The sequence below is a fragment of the Rattus norvegicus genome, chromosome 16 (assembly GCF_021556685.1).
Source record: "Rattus norvegicus strain SHRSP/BbbUtx chromosome 16, alternate assembly SHRSP_T2T, whole genome shotgun sequence".
Lineage (NCBI taxonomy): Eukaryota > Metazoa > Chordata > Mammalia > Rodentia > Muridae > Rattus > Rattus norvegicus.
In genome coordinates, this window is record NC_141549.1 from 4,985,001 (window position 1) to 4,997,841 (window position 12,841).

General features: G+C 46.3%; 1 protein-coding gene across 5 annotated transcripts in view; it reads right to left on the reverse strand.

Annotated features, from left to right (window-relative positions):
• Positions 1–12,841, reverse strand: part of Cacna2d3 (calcium voltage-gated channel auxiliary subunit alpha2delta 3) — an 823,841-nt gene that overhangs the window by 809,594 nt on the left and 1,406 nt on the right.

Sequence of the window (12,841 nt, forward strand, 5' to 3'; positions counted from 1 at the left end):
GACCTGCCCACGGGGCTTCAGAGCTACATATTCTCCCCCAGACAGATCAGCCTCCAGATTTTGCGGTATCCAATAGCCTAACACTGGCGCTCAGAAACTGGGCACTGGACGGTAAATGGGGAAAGTGGCAGAAGCTCTTCAACCTCTGCCAGTGCCCAACAGCACGGCGCTCTACGCATCACTAGCTCGCAAGGACGAGGAAGAGGCTGGGCTAGCTATGTCTTCCTTTGTTTATACAAACACTGATGCATGCCACGATAAAAATTCTGAATCCCATCCCGAAAGCAGCTCTAGGCCAGGTGCCAAAAGAGAACCCTCTCTCAGGTCAGAAAGGGCAAGCCTAACCTCGGGAAGCAAGCTCCCACTCATTGCTCCCCGATTATCAAGATTCAGGAGATAAGGTGGCCTCTGAATATCACACAGCACCAGACCTGCCAGGGGCATGGAAGAATTAGCCAGACTCATTCCACCCAAAATGAAGCTGACCCTGGGGGTCAAAGGGCCGTGGCCTTCAAGGTGGCTGACAACTGTTCAGGAAGAAGAGAAGGAGGAGGAAGAAGAGGAAGAGGGGGAGGAGGAGGGAGAGGATGAAGGGGAGGAAGAGGAGGAGGAAGAAGAAGAGGAGGCTTCACTGAAAGAAAAGAAAAACAAATGAACAAAAAAAAAAAAAAAAAAACCAGACAGGAACACAGCAAACATCCAGGAAACAGAGACAACTAATGGGGCCCTATTGTTAGTAACCCATTAACCGAGGAACAAAAATTGACTAGATGCTTCCCAGGGACCGACTCGGTGTGACCTCTATTGTGTGACTCTGTCATGAGCTCACTGTGGAACTGGAACCTACGTCGTCAATGAGAAGGTAAGACGGGTCAAGCTGGACCTCAAAGTCAGAACTGTCTGGCCCCAGGGCCTCAGAGTCCAAGCTGGCTATTCTACAGTACCACCCAACAGCACTATGAATACCCAGGGCGGAAAGTTTAACAAAGTCAACTGAATTCTCAGATGCAGGGTAGGGGGATGGCTGACCCTCAGAAGGAAGTAGAAGACAACAGAAGAAAGAGCTACTGAAAGGCGGAGATCTGAGCACCGTTCTCTCCTTCCCTTCCAGTTTCCTTTAAATTCCTTGTTATACAAGAGAATGGCAAGACTTCCAAGAAACAAGACAGTGAGTGCAGCTGGGAAGATACTGCAACCTTTATGAGTTAAGTATGTACGAAGACCAAGCAAGTGGCGGATGGCTGGCCCTAGGAAATGCTCCAAAGCTTCCCTCTGACCCCACACCGTTCTCTAAGCAAGGCCCAAAGCCTAGCTGTTGAGCACAGCTGTTGAACACAGCTACATTTTCCGTCTCTGTTTGTGCATCTCTAACAGAGATGGTATTATACCTCGAGGATAACGGTGTTTAAATAGACACGACAGCACAAACCACAAATACGCTGCCAATCTCATCATTCGTGCTGCCTCCTCGGAGCCCCTGGTAGAGTTCAATGGCATCCAGCTTGGTGACAGTCTGCAAACAGTACCCCCAGAGCCTTGCCATCAGCTGGCCTCTCAGCAGCCAGAGCTTGGCCTGTGGAAGCTATGCCTTGGGAATAGTAACACTGATGGAAACAGCCTCACTATTTATGAACACTTCCTTATTTCCAGGCATCCTGCATGCATCTTACTTAGACCTCTCAGTTCTGCCCTAGAAGCTAAGTACCTCTAATTCTATTTGCTAGGCAGGAACAGTGAGGTCCAGCAACTGACTCACGTTGACTCCCAAGCAGAGCCATCTAGACCCCAACCAGAATGGCTGGCTCAGACGGACGCTCAGCTCTGTATGGATGTCTGTTCCCAAGACGAACTCCTTCTCTTAAACCCAGATTTTTTAACTCAATCCCCTGATTTCTTTCTAAGTCTCTCTATATTTCCTACCAGTCTTAAGGCATTTATTTTCAGATATAGGGGGGGAAAATGCAAAGCTTGCTCCTCAAGTAGAAAATCCAGCTATGGCTCCATAGTTCTGGAACTTCTGTGCTGGGTAACGTTTATTCTCAGCCGTTCTCCAAAGATAAATGGGCTGCGAACAGTCCGTAAAGAGAATTACGTCTTCTTTCGGAGTGACCAACATTCTTGATATTCTGCAATATGTAAGCTTGGGAACAGAACTGGAGGAAGGGTGGTAATTAATTACCAAAATTCCTTTAGGAAAAGAAAATAGCCAGTGACTATCAAACACACCTACATCCAAACCCAAAGGCCCCGGTTTGCTGCCTTTTAGTGGTGAGGTTGGTCTATTCCATTTGATTCACTGTCTGGTTTCTGTGTAAAACCAAATGACAAGCATCCCTGCTGGGACAAACCAGGCCAACACTAAGAAAGGATATTTAAACTTCAGCTCTGCTCTCCCAGAAGGCAAATGGGTGGCACTTATATCTGGGGAGACCAAAGTGTATGGCCATTGAGCTGTCTGCATACGGCTCATCCGCACCATTCCAATAGGCGGCCCACCGATAATGGAAACCCCTGGTAGGCGGAGTGCACAGCCGTGTGCTAGGACTCATGGCTGGAAACTACCTGCCTCCAGTAGATTTACAACCTCCCGCATCTCTTGTTCTTTAGATGTTTCTCGACCTCTGCTTCAACCAAAACAGTGGGAAAATGCTGTGGATGACATAGGCACAAGGAGCGAAACACTTGCCCTACATAGCCAGTGTGTGCCTTGTTTAGAGAATTGGACAATGTCACAGCAAGAACGGACTTTAACTCCACAGCTCCCTACTTTTACCATGCAAAGGACAAGAGTGGGAGAGTTTGGGCAAGAAAACAAAAACGGCCCTTCTCAAGAATGTATACTAATTGTGCCTCTTGGTCACTAGGCCTCTATCCATTAACGTGCATGACACATTGCCTTGCAGTTACCACCACAGGGTCAAAGGGACAATAATTTCAAGTCTGTCTCTTGTTCTTCACTAATAACAAAGCAGGACATAGACATGATAGAGTACACACACACACACACACACACACACACACACACACACACACACACAGGCTTCTTAGGCCACGTAGCGATTTTCAGACCTGCTAAGGGTCACACAATCCCATCATCCTCAGAGCCTGATGTCACAGACACTTGCATTATTTGTGTATGTATGGGGGGCAGTGAGTATGAGAACATGCGTGTGAGTGCCCAGGGAGGCAAGAAGCAGGCATCAGATCCCTGGAGCTGGAGGAGCTCTAAGACACCTGAGACCTGTGCTGGGAATTGAACTCACGCCTCTGCAAGCATGCTTAACCTCTGAGCCTAATCATCTACCCATGTGTGTGCTGTTTTATGATACATGAATCAAAACCTAAGCTGAGCGGATCGGTGACAATGTAGCACAGTTCACCCCTAAAACAAATAAATGTAAAAGCAAACAGACAAAAAAAATAAAAAAGAAAAGAAAAATCCCTCCTCAGTCATCCCTAGCTCACCATGTTAGAAATCTAGAACCAGATATAGATGCCTGATATCCTCCTGAGAGCCAGGAATTAGCTGTCAGAAAATTAAGAAGTAGCCCAGTGTGGTGGCACACCCATAATTCCAGCACTCAGGATGATAAGGAAAGAGACACTCCAGGCCAGCCAGGGCTGTTGTGAGGCCGTGTCCCAAAACGCTGCAAGCTATTTTGAAAAGGAGGAGTGGGGAGGGACAGAAGGAGAGCTGGTGATAGGGGAGGAAAATTAAGACAGAAATTCAAAGTTTGCTAAGAGCACGGGTGGGTCCAGATTTGGATCTAGATTTGGGGGGCTCCACAAACCACGTATTCCCTTCACTTCTTCTGAAAACATGAGCCCAAAGTCTTAGGAAAATAGTCACACACACGGAACAAACTTAGGGAGACGAGTGGCTGGCCGGAGTTGTCAGTGAAGATGCCCCCTGGGTTTTGAAGACAGTCGAGTCTTCCGGTCATGGCTGAGACCATTACAAGTTGCTCTTTCTCCTAGACGAAGGTGGTGCCAGAGCAGCCTAGATGCATGTTGCCCCCGCCAACCACCATCTTAGCTCTGCCGCCCTCCCTTGGCAACCGCTCGCATCTGGTGTAGCACGAATCCACCCTGCAAGGTAAGGCGGCTTGACCTCAGCGTGGGTCCCAACCACCAATAAAATTGCCGGGAGAGCAGTTTGGAAAGGTTCTTGGTTACTATAGGAAATCCCACCTCCAAGACTTCAAGGCACCAGTAACCAGGGAGAGGTAGCAAGTTGTGCTCATTTAACCTCTTTAAGGACACAGAGCAGGATTGCAGATGCTCAAGGCCAAAACACAACAGCAGGGCTGCCAAGCAAGCACTGGGAAGGACAGGGACAGCAGGAAGAGCTAAGGAACACCAGGTGCCCTGGCTTCCTGCGGGGGGGTGACAGATGGCTACCCTCACACACTGCTTCACCTCTCTAATACCCCTGCCCACCTCCTGTTGGTCTCCACCACCGTTCTCCAAGAAGACCCTGGGGAAAGTTTGGACTTTCCAAAGGCCAGCAGAAAATAGTGTCCTAGCAGGAAGTGTTCTGCTATTACCCGTGTTGGCATGTAGTCCAAGGGGACATAGAGTTAAGAGGTATCGCTGTGGCTGTGGTACACATACTGTAGCAAGGTAAATAGCTGGGAGGCTTTGCGTCTTCCTATGACTTATGAATCAGTCTCTCTTTTTGTCTATGCCTCTCTTCTCTCTCTCTCTCTCTCTCTCTCTCTCTCTCTCTCTCTCTCTCTCTCTCTCTCTCTCTCTCTCTCTCAGAAGCAGCTACTTCTTCAGCCTGATCCACTGCCCAGAAAGCAAAGCAGACCATGGCTGACAGACTCCAGTGGACGGACACCTTCTCCTGTCAAGGAAGAAGGGAGCTGGATTATACTCATTCATACAGGAACTGTACTGTAGTAGCTACACCCCTCTGGCCTGTGGCACTGGTCCCTTGTCAGCTACCCAGTGGATCGCCTTCCTCCAAGGTCCTCAATTACCAACCCATGCCCCCCGTTCACTCCTGAACCCACGGGTATCGAGGGACCCAGGCCCCAGAGTGCTCAGCAAGGATGACATGAAGAGCTTTGTTTGCATGATGCAACCCATGACGCCCACCAGAAGTCACTGCCAGGAGGGAGCGTTTGATCTGTGCTAAGCACTTTGCATAGCTCATTCCAAGGGCCATGTTGGCACCCTTTCCAACGTAAAGGTACCGGTTCCGAACTATCATACCACAAGGTGACCCAGATAGGAAATGGAGATATGGACTGCAAATCTAAGTTGTTATGATTCCAAGACTGTCCTCTCAGTCATTATCCTGGTTCGAATGATTTCCGAAGCGATTTCCAGATGTCATCATATCTCGTCTCCCAAGCACTCCATGCTAGAGAAATCCAGGTATTAGTAACTTTCTTCCTCCGAGAGCAACTTGGGTTTTCAAAAGATCACTTAAAGTATGCGGCCAGATGCGCAGACCCTGAAAACCCAGTTCAGCTACTGGAAGAGGCTGCTTAGCTTTTGCAAGCCTCAGCTAGTGATCTGTGAAACGGGCCGAACTGTAAGCCCTGCCCTATCTGCTTAATGAGAGATCTGCTGTTGGTGTTTTCGAGAGAGGTCACTGAGTAGCCTCAAGCCCACAATTCTCTTGTCCAGCTTCCCCAGTGCTGGGATTACAGGTCGGACACCATGTCCCGCTTGTTGGAAGGCTTGAATGGAAAGACCCTGAGTTGATTATCACAGGACCTGGGATAGAGACCGCAGAGCTAATGCACCCTTCTTCTATTAGATTAAGCCGCTTGCCCAGGGCTCCTCGGGAAAGACAGAGAAGAGAAGCAGACAAAACTCGTAGGCCAGTGGCCTTGCTTTCAAGAGGACATCTCTAAGGGGTGAGAATCTGCAGATGCTCCAAGCTCATCGATGGAATGAGGATGGGCAAAGGAAATCTCGTAACCAATGAGACTGAGGATAAGATGTCTGGGAAGAAAACCAGCAAGCCGGAATGAAGACATCTTGTCCCACAGAAGGCTAAGCAGGGACCCGTAGACCCCAGACCTGGTTCAGCACTTTAACACTCTGCATTTTGTGACCAACAAACAGACCCTGAAAACTACACAGCTGTTTCTGTTCTCAGCAGTCCCTCACATTCCAGCTGTATGCACCATCCTGTATACTAGCCAGCTGTATACACCATCCTATATGCTAGCCAGCTGTATACACCATCCTATATGCTAGCCAGCTGTATACACCATCCTATATACTAGCCAGCTATATACACCATCCTGTATGCTAGCCAGCTATATACACCATCCTGTATACTAGCCAGCTATATACACCATCCTATATACTAGCCAGCTATATACACCATCCTGTATACTAGCCAGCTATATACACCATCCTATATGCTAGCCAGCTGTATACACCATCCTATATACTAGCCAGCTATATACACCATCCTGTATACTAGCCAGCTATATACACCATCCTGTATACTAGCCAGCTATATACACCATCCTATATACTAGCCAGCTGTATACACCATCCTGTATACTAGCCAGCTATATACACCATCCTATATACTAGCCAGCTATATACACCATCCTGTATACTAGCCAGCTACATACACCATCCTATATAATAGCCAGCTGTATACACCATCCTATATACTAGCCAGTTATATACACCATCCTGTATACTAGCCAGCTGTATACACCATCCTATATACTAGCCAGTTATATACACCATCCTGTATACTAGTCAGCCATATACACCATCCTGTATACTCCAGCTGTATACACCATCCTGTATACTAGCCAGCTGTATACACCATCCTATATACTAGCCAGTTATATACACCATCCTGTATACTAGTCAGCCATATACACCATCCTGTATACTCCAGCTGTATACACCATCCTGTATACTAGCCAGCTGTATACACCATCCTATATGCTAGCCAGCTATATACACCATCCTGTATACTAGCCAGCTATATACACCATCCTATATACTAGCCAGCTGTATACACCATCCTGTATACTAGTCAGCTATATACACCATCCTGTATACTCCAGCTGTATACACCATCCTGTATACTAGCCAGCTGTATACACCATCCTATATACTAGCCCAATCCCTGCCGGATGAACTGCAGTCACTTGGTTCTATACCAGCATCCTGGTTTGCTCTGTTTCGTGAGCCTCTCCATCAGCCGGCATCGTCAAGCATCCTCTGTGCGAGCAGCATCCACCTTGTTGTACGGGCGCAAACTCAGTAGCTATGATGGTAATGACGGGTGCAGTCCCCTATATTGACTGGACATTGCTCCCCCTAAAAAGCATGACCAGCGGTCTGTGGTATGAACTCACAGCATTTATGGCTCTGCTCAGCTCGCTTGTCTGGACTATTTAGCTACACAAAGCTCTGCTAACCTCGAGAGGATTGACCATCTTCCAACGACTGGTGTCAAGATTAAGGTCCTGAAGTATGCGAGGTGGCCGTCCATCCCTTGCCGAGAGAGAAGCCTTTCTTTTCCAATACATCCTTGAAACACATGGTTTGGCCCCTGAGTTGTTTGTTCTCATAATCCCGATCTGGGGTAAGTGAGAAGCTATCTAACAGATGCGTTTATTACAGATCCCAGAATGCAATGCCTCGTTTAAACGGCCCAACGAACACTTCACAGGTGTTCTCAAGGCAAACAAAAACTTGTCATGTTTTTTTTCAAAGTCACTGTGTTTTTTTTCAAAGTTTATCTGTATGATAATTTTCTGCTGGTTTGGCATGCAGACCATCCCACAATACATCCACTTCACAGCTGCCCAAGGCACTGAGGGTGACTCCAAGCACCGGCCATTGTTTTGCAAGGGCACAGTGAGTCTACTTCAGAGTCTGCTGATGGCTATACACTCAGGAAAGCCTGAGGAATATAGCTGCTCTTCTTCCTCACCGCCTGTCCCCTTTCCTTGAAAGAAAAGGTACATTCTGTTTAATGGACTGAGGAGAACAGAAGGGTCATCGAGGTCGTCAGAGCCAGGTTCCAGAAATCTCTCTCTGTGAATGGTACAGAGGCCATTAACTCTTCACGTAAAAATGGCATTAAAAGAAAGTGACGTCTCATATGCTAATTCATAGACTGGCACTTGATGGCATCTATTTGATTTCTTCCATGGTCTCAGACACAACAAAACCTCTAAGTCAAATCACAGCATCTTAAGCAACTTACACCCGCTAACATCCTACACTTCAAAGACCCTGTAAGTCTCTGCTCCGGGGCCATTTTCTCTGGTGCTGCTGTTTCCGGAGGTGGGGGACCCTGACAGACCGTGTGTGTGCCGATAAAGAAAAGGCCCGTTTGTTGGCTTCGGTGATGGCAAATCTGGATTAATGACAACCCTGAGACAAAGGATCCTGCTCACATGAGATGTGCAAGCTCAGCACACTTCGTCATTTATTGGCTGTCTTATGTGGGAGCACCATGTACCAGTGGAGATCAATCAAAAACAGAGTCTGAAGTCCCAAATTTGCACTCCCACGGATGTGCGCTGCAAAATGAAGATATGAAATTGGATAAAGGTCCTGAGTTCACAGAGATGGTGGCTTCTTAGGTTTCCGTGGCTCCTACCACACAGTGACAATCTTCATCGAAAACTGAAAAGGCTAATTGCGCTTGTCCATGCCTGAGAGGGTTCATAACCAGTGGATGATTTGATATTCATGTGTGTCTGCCCCAAAACAAACTGGTGGTGTAACAACCACGGCCCTTTATTAACTAATACGAGAAAGAGATCACCCTGTTAACGGATCAAAACTCACAACTGCCAGGGAAACCCGAAGTTGGCCCCCAACAAGAATTTCTTTCATATTTCCAGCCCCTTAATTTCAATAAACATATGCAAATCTCCTTGAGTAGCACAGGCTACAGCAGTTCCAGAAAGAAAGCAGGGTATCTCTGACAGAGCAGAAATCTTAGGAAAGGGGGCAGGAGAAAAAAGAAAAGAAAAACAATAAACCATAGGTTTGTAGAGGAACTTATCAAGGGACCATGTGGGCATTAAGAGTTCAGACACGGGTTGGGGATTTAGCTCAGTGGTAGAACGCTTGCCTAGCAAGTGCAAGGCCCTGGGTTCGGCCCCCAGCTCCGAAAAAAAGAAAAAAAGAAAATAAAAAGAGTTCAGACACCTATCAAACATGTATCCTGGTGACAGGACTAATGAGACCAGTGATAAGCCAGAAAGGTTGGGAACTGTCACTTCAGAAATGTCAAGACTTTAAAAGATAATATAAAAGAAGAAAGTCTACCCATCTGAACGTACCTCAGTAACACAGGCTAACTGTGTATCCTGGGGGACGGCAGGTAGCTGTCTTCATTCTACAAGAGCAGAGCCTCCTTCATGATCTGTAGGGATGTGCTTCCTCAGGGCAGCACAGCACGGACCATCACCACCACCACCCCCATCCACAATTCACAAATGTTCTTTGTTAATTATTAAAAAGTCCATTGATTTCCACATTGATGAAAAGTCATAACTGTAAAGACGGCTAAGGGAACCAGCCTTTTGCTTTGCTGGCTCTGTCCTACAGAGAGAGACATCAAGTTTATGTATCAAAGCCATCTCAATAAATAGTTGATAGCACAAAAGCCTGCCTGTGCATCTCAAGAATCAAATGGCCTGGTGAGTGCTGCAGGATGTGTCCAGGGTAGCTGTGTGTGCTTTGTGGATGGTAATGGCAGAAGCACATATTACCCATGTTCACCATCTCAATTCTGGAAAACATCACTTGACCCCAATATTCCCCTGGATGCAAGTCAAAACAAAATGAAAAAACTCAGCTTCGGAGGAAATACCCCCCGAGGAGGAGGGGATGAAAATCAGGCCGGTTTAGTGACTTTTATTGCAAATATTAACGGTGTGATGTCTTTGTGTTTAACAGCCAGGTCCTCAGACCTATTAGAACACTTGTCAGTGAATCCCAGGATAGGGAGGTGACCAAAGTACTCCTCCCTCCTGGAAAGAACCCAGACAAAGCACATTCTTTGGGGAAAATGAAGCAAGACTGGGCGGCTGAAAACTGGCATGAATATGTCAAATAGGAAGTTAATTAAAAACTGAGGAGAATGGGAAGCCCCACAGTATCTGCCAGTGAAGGAAACAGCTGACAGACAGGCACACAGAAGCACACCGCCCATTGACTTTAGAGAGCATCTAACACCCCAAAAACTGCTCAGGACTCACTCCTGCCTTCCCACTCTGCAGCCCAAACACACAAAATTAAAAAAAAAAAAAATGCCTGGCTCCCTGTACATTATAAGCGCCTGCTGCAAACGAAATGGATGGATTGCTACTCCCATGTTCAACTAGGGCAAAAAGAAGAAACTAAGAGAGCCAGCCCTCAGAGAAGACGTACTATAGGATCCTAAGCTATGTCAGGGGGAACGGCGGTCACCAAGCATAGGAACAGCCAGCCGAGGACACGGATTCTGTAGGGCGGTGAACCACAGCGTTAGCCATGAGTGTTTACTTGAGTCCACTGCAAGTCACATTACCTAACAAAGCCAAAGTGGCAGATCTCCCAGTCTCCAAACACCTCAAAGTAGGTGGCCAACTCTTATTTCATTTATAGTCACAGTAATTGCTTTGTGAAGTTTAGGCCCTAGATCAAAAGAGAAAAGGAGAAAGAAAGGAAGGAGGGAAGGAGGGAAAGAAGGAAGGAAGGAAGGAAGGAAGGAAGGAAGGAAGGAAGGAAGGAAGGGAGAAAAGAAAGACGGACAGACTTCCATTCTAAAAACGAACATGCTATTTCAATTCATAATATGAAGTCCCAGTTAGAAAACTACATAAATACATAAAATTATATCATAGCACATGGTATATTTTTTTTGTTAACTGAGAACAAAAAGTAAATGCCCTCACCTTACGAATGTAATTACAGTCTATTATGCAACCCAGGATTGTCACCCGTGAAATCCCCTAATACAGTGTTAGCACATTTTTCCAATTGAATCTTTTAACTCATTTTCAAAGTACTCCAACTGTTAAGATACAGAGATGTGATGGATAGATGCGTGCTGTTTTGATTTAAGGAGATAACGTCCTAATGCAAGTGGCCAGAAACTTGAAAATAGCCGGGAGGGTGACAGCATCCTTGCTCTCCCAAGTGCTGCTTTATCTCCAACATCCCAAACTCTTCACATTCCTGCTGAACTCTCTGAACCAATGTTCTTCACCATTACAAAGAATACAGTCACATTTGGGAGATTCCGGTGTGGCACAAAGGTTTCTCAAAAATGCTCCATAAATCAGCTTACCCACCCTCCCGGTCACTCAGTTAAAGAATGCACTGTGAAAGACGACAAACCCTAGGACTAGAGCAGATACCCACCCTGGACTCTAACCGAAAGCACCAATTCACCTTCCCCTTGAATTAGTTACAAAGGCCAAACAGCAGCAAGGAAGGGTAACAAAGCACTAAACAGCTGGAAATAATTACACAGTTGCCAAGCTGCGACTCGGCAAGGGCAGAGCAAGCCTGGCGGATTCAGTATCGGGCACTATGCCGGTGAGAAGCATCTTAGCCATGGCCAATTTGCTATTATACAATAACCAATAATAGGGTTGATGGGATCTGTGCAGCACGCATGTGTGTGTGCAAACTTCCAGGAGAGGACAAATTTATCTCTTGTGTTCCCCCCAAAATGTGAACTAGACACTATCTGAGTACAAACAAGACCAAAAAAAGGCGGGGGAGTGGTTCTTTTGGAACTTCTACAACTACAACATATAGATGAGAAATATTTCTTTAAAGTTTTACAATATGCCCACAGTCGGGGCGTCTCAGAATTCAAAGCACAGGCAAAATACGCAGGCTGTGTCACAGTCCGGAACGTGTCACATAAAACATCTGACAAGCAGGCAAAAAGCCAGAGTGCAGGCAAGGCTGGACCGAATTAAGAGAATGCCAGGGAGAAAGGCCATTCTTTGCAGGTATGTCAATGGCTGTCTTCCACTGAGGCAGGCCAAGTTTTACCAAATTTCAGAGAGCTCCATCCCAATACTAAAGGTGACATCTTCCCCATGGCTTCAAGGATTCGGTGCCTGACATTTTTTTTATCTAGCAGACTGTGCCATCCTATCATTGGAGGACGCCTTATTATAATATTTGAATTTTTGTGCGGCAAACAGTTTCACGTAACGCCGCGAAATGCTACTCTCTGAAATGGAATGCCATAAATAAAATATGGACTTGGTTACCAGGCAGCATGCGTACAACACATATGGCACATTGGCCCAAAAAAAAAAAAAACACATTTTAAAATGCTTAAAAGTTAACTTAACAATTTAGGCTGTTTATACCCATTCTCGAAGAATTGTCCCCTAAAGGCCAATCTTATTTTCTATTGTCAGAAGAATACCTGGATTAATTTGGTTCATCTACTAACTTGCGATTCTTCTCACCCACACCGATCTCCACCCCCAACCCACCCCCAGCTCATTCTTTATCTTAAGGAGGAGGAAGGGGGCCATATATCTCAAGATGTAATTTTAAGCACGATGCTGCCTATTTGAATTAAAATTGATGCAGCTTCTGATAGCAGCCTAATAATCAATTCTCCATTCTCATTACTTTACAGAAATATATGGACACAGAGCCATTTCTTAAGTTTGTGGGCCACTCTCCTAGCTTATTACCCGGCAGTGCAGCTGAGTGGAAAGATAACCACATCCATTCACCTTATCTATAATGATGTAATGCACCCCAGCCCTGAGTCTAGATGATTGGGGAATAATGGGATCGTAGGGCTGCAGGGATGACAAACAATGCCGCTGGTATCTCTCCGATACACTGAACCCTATGA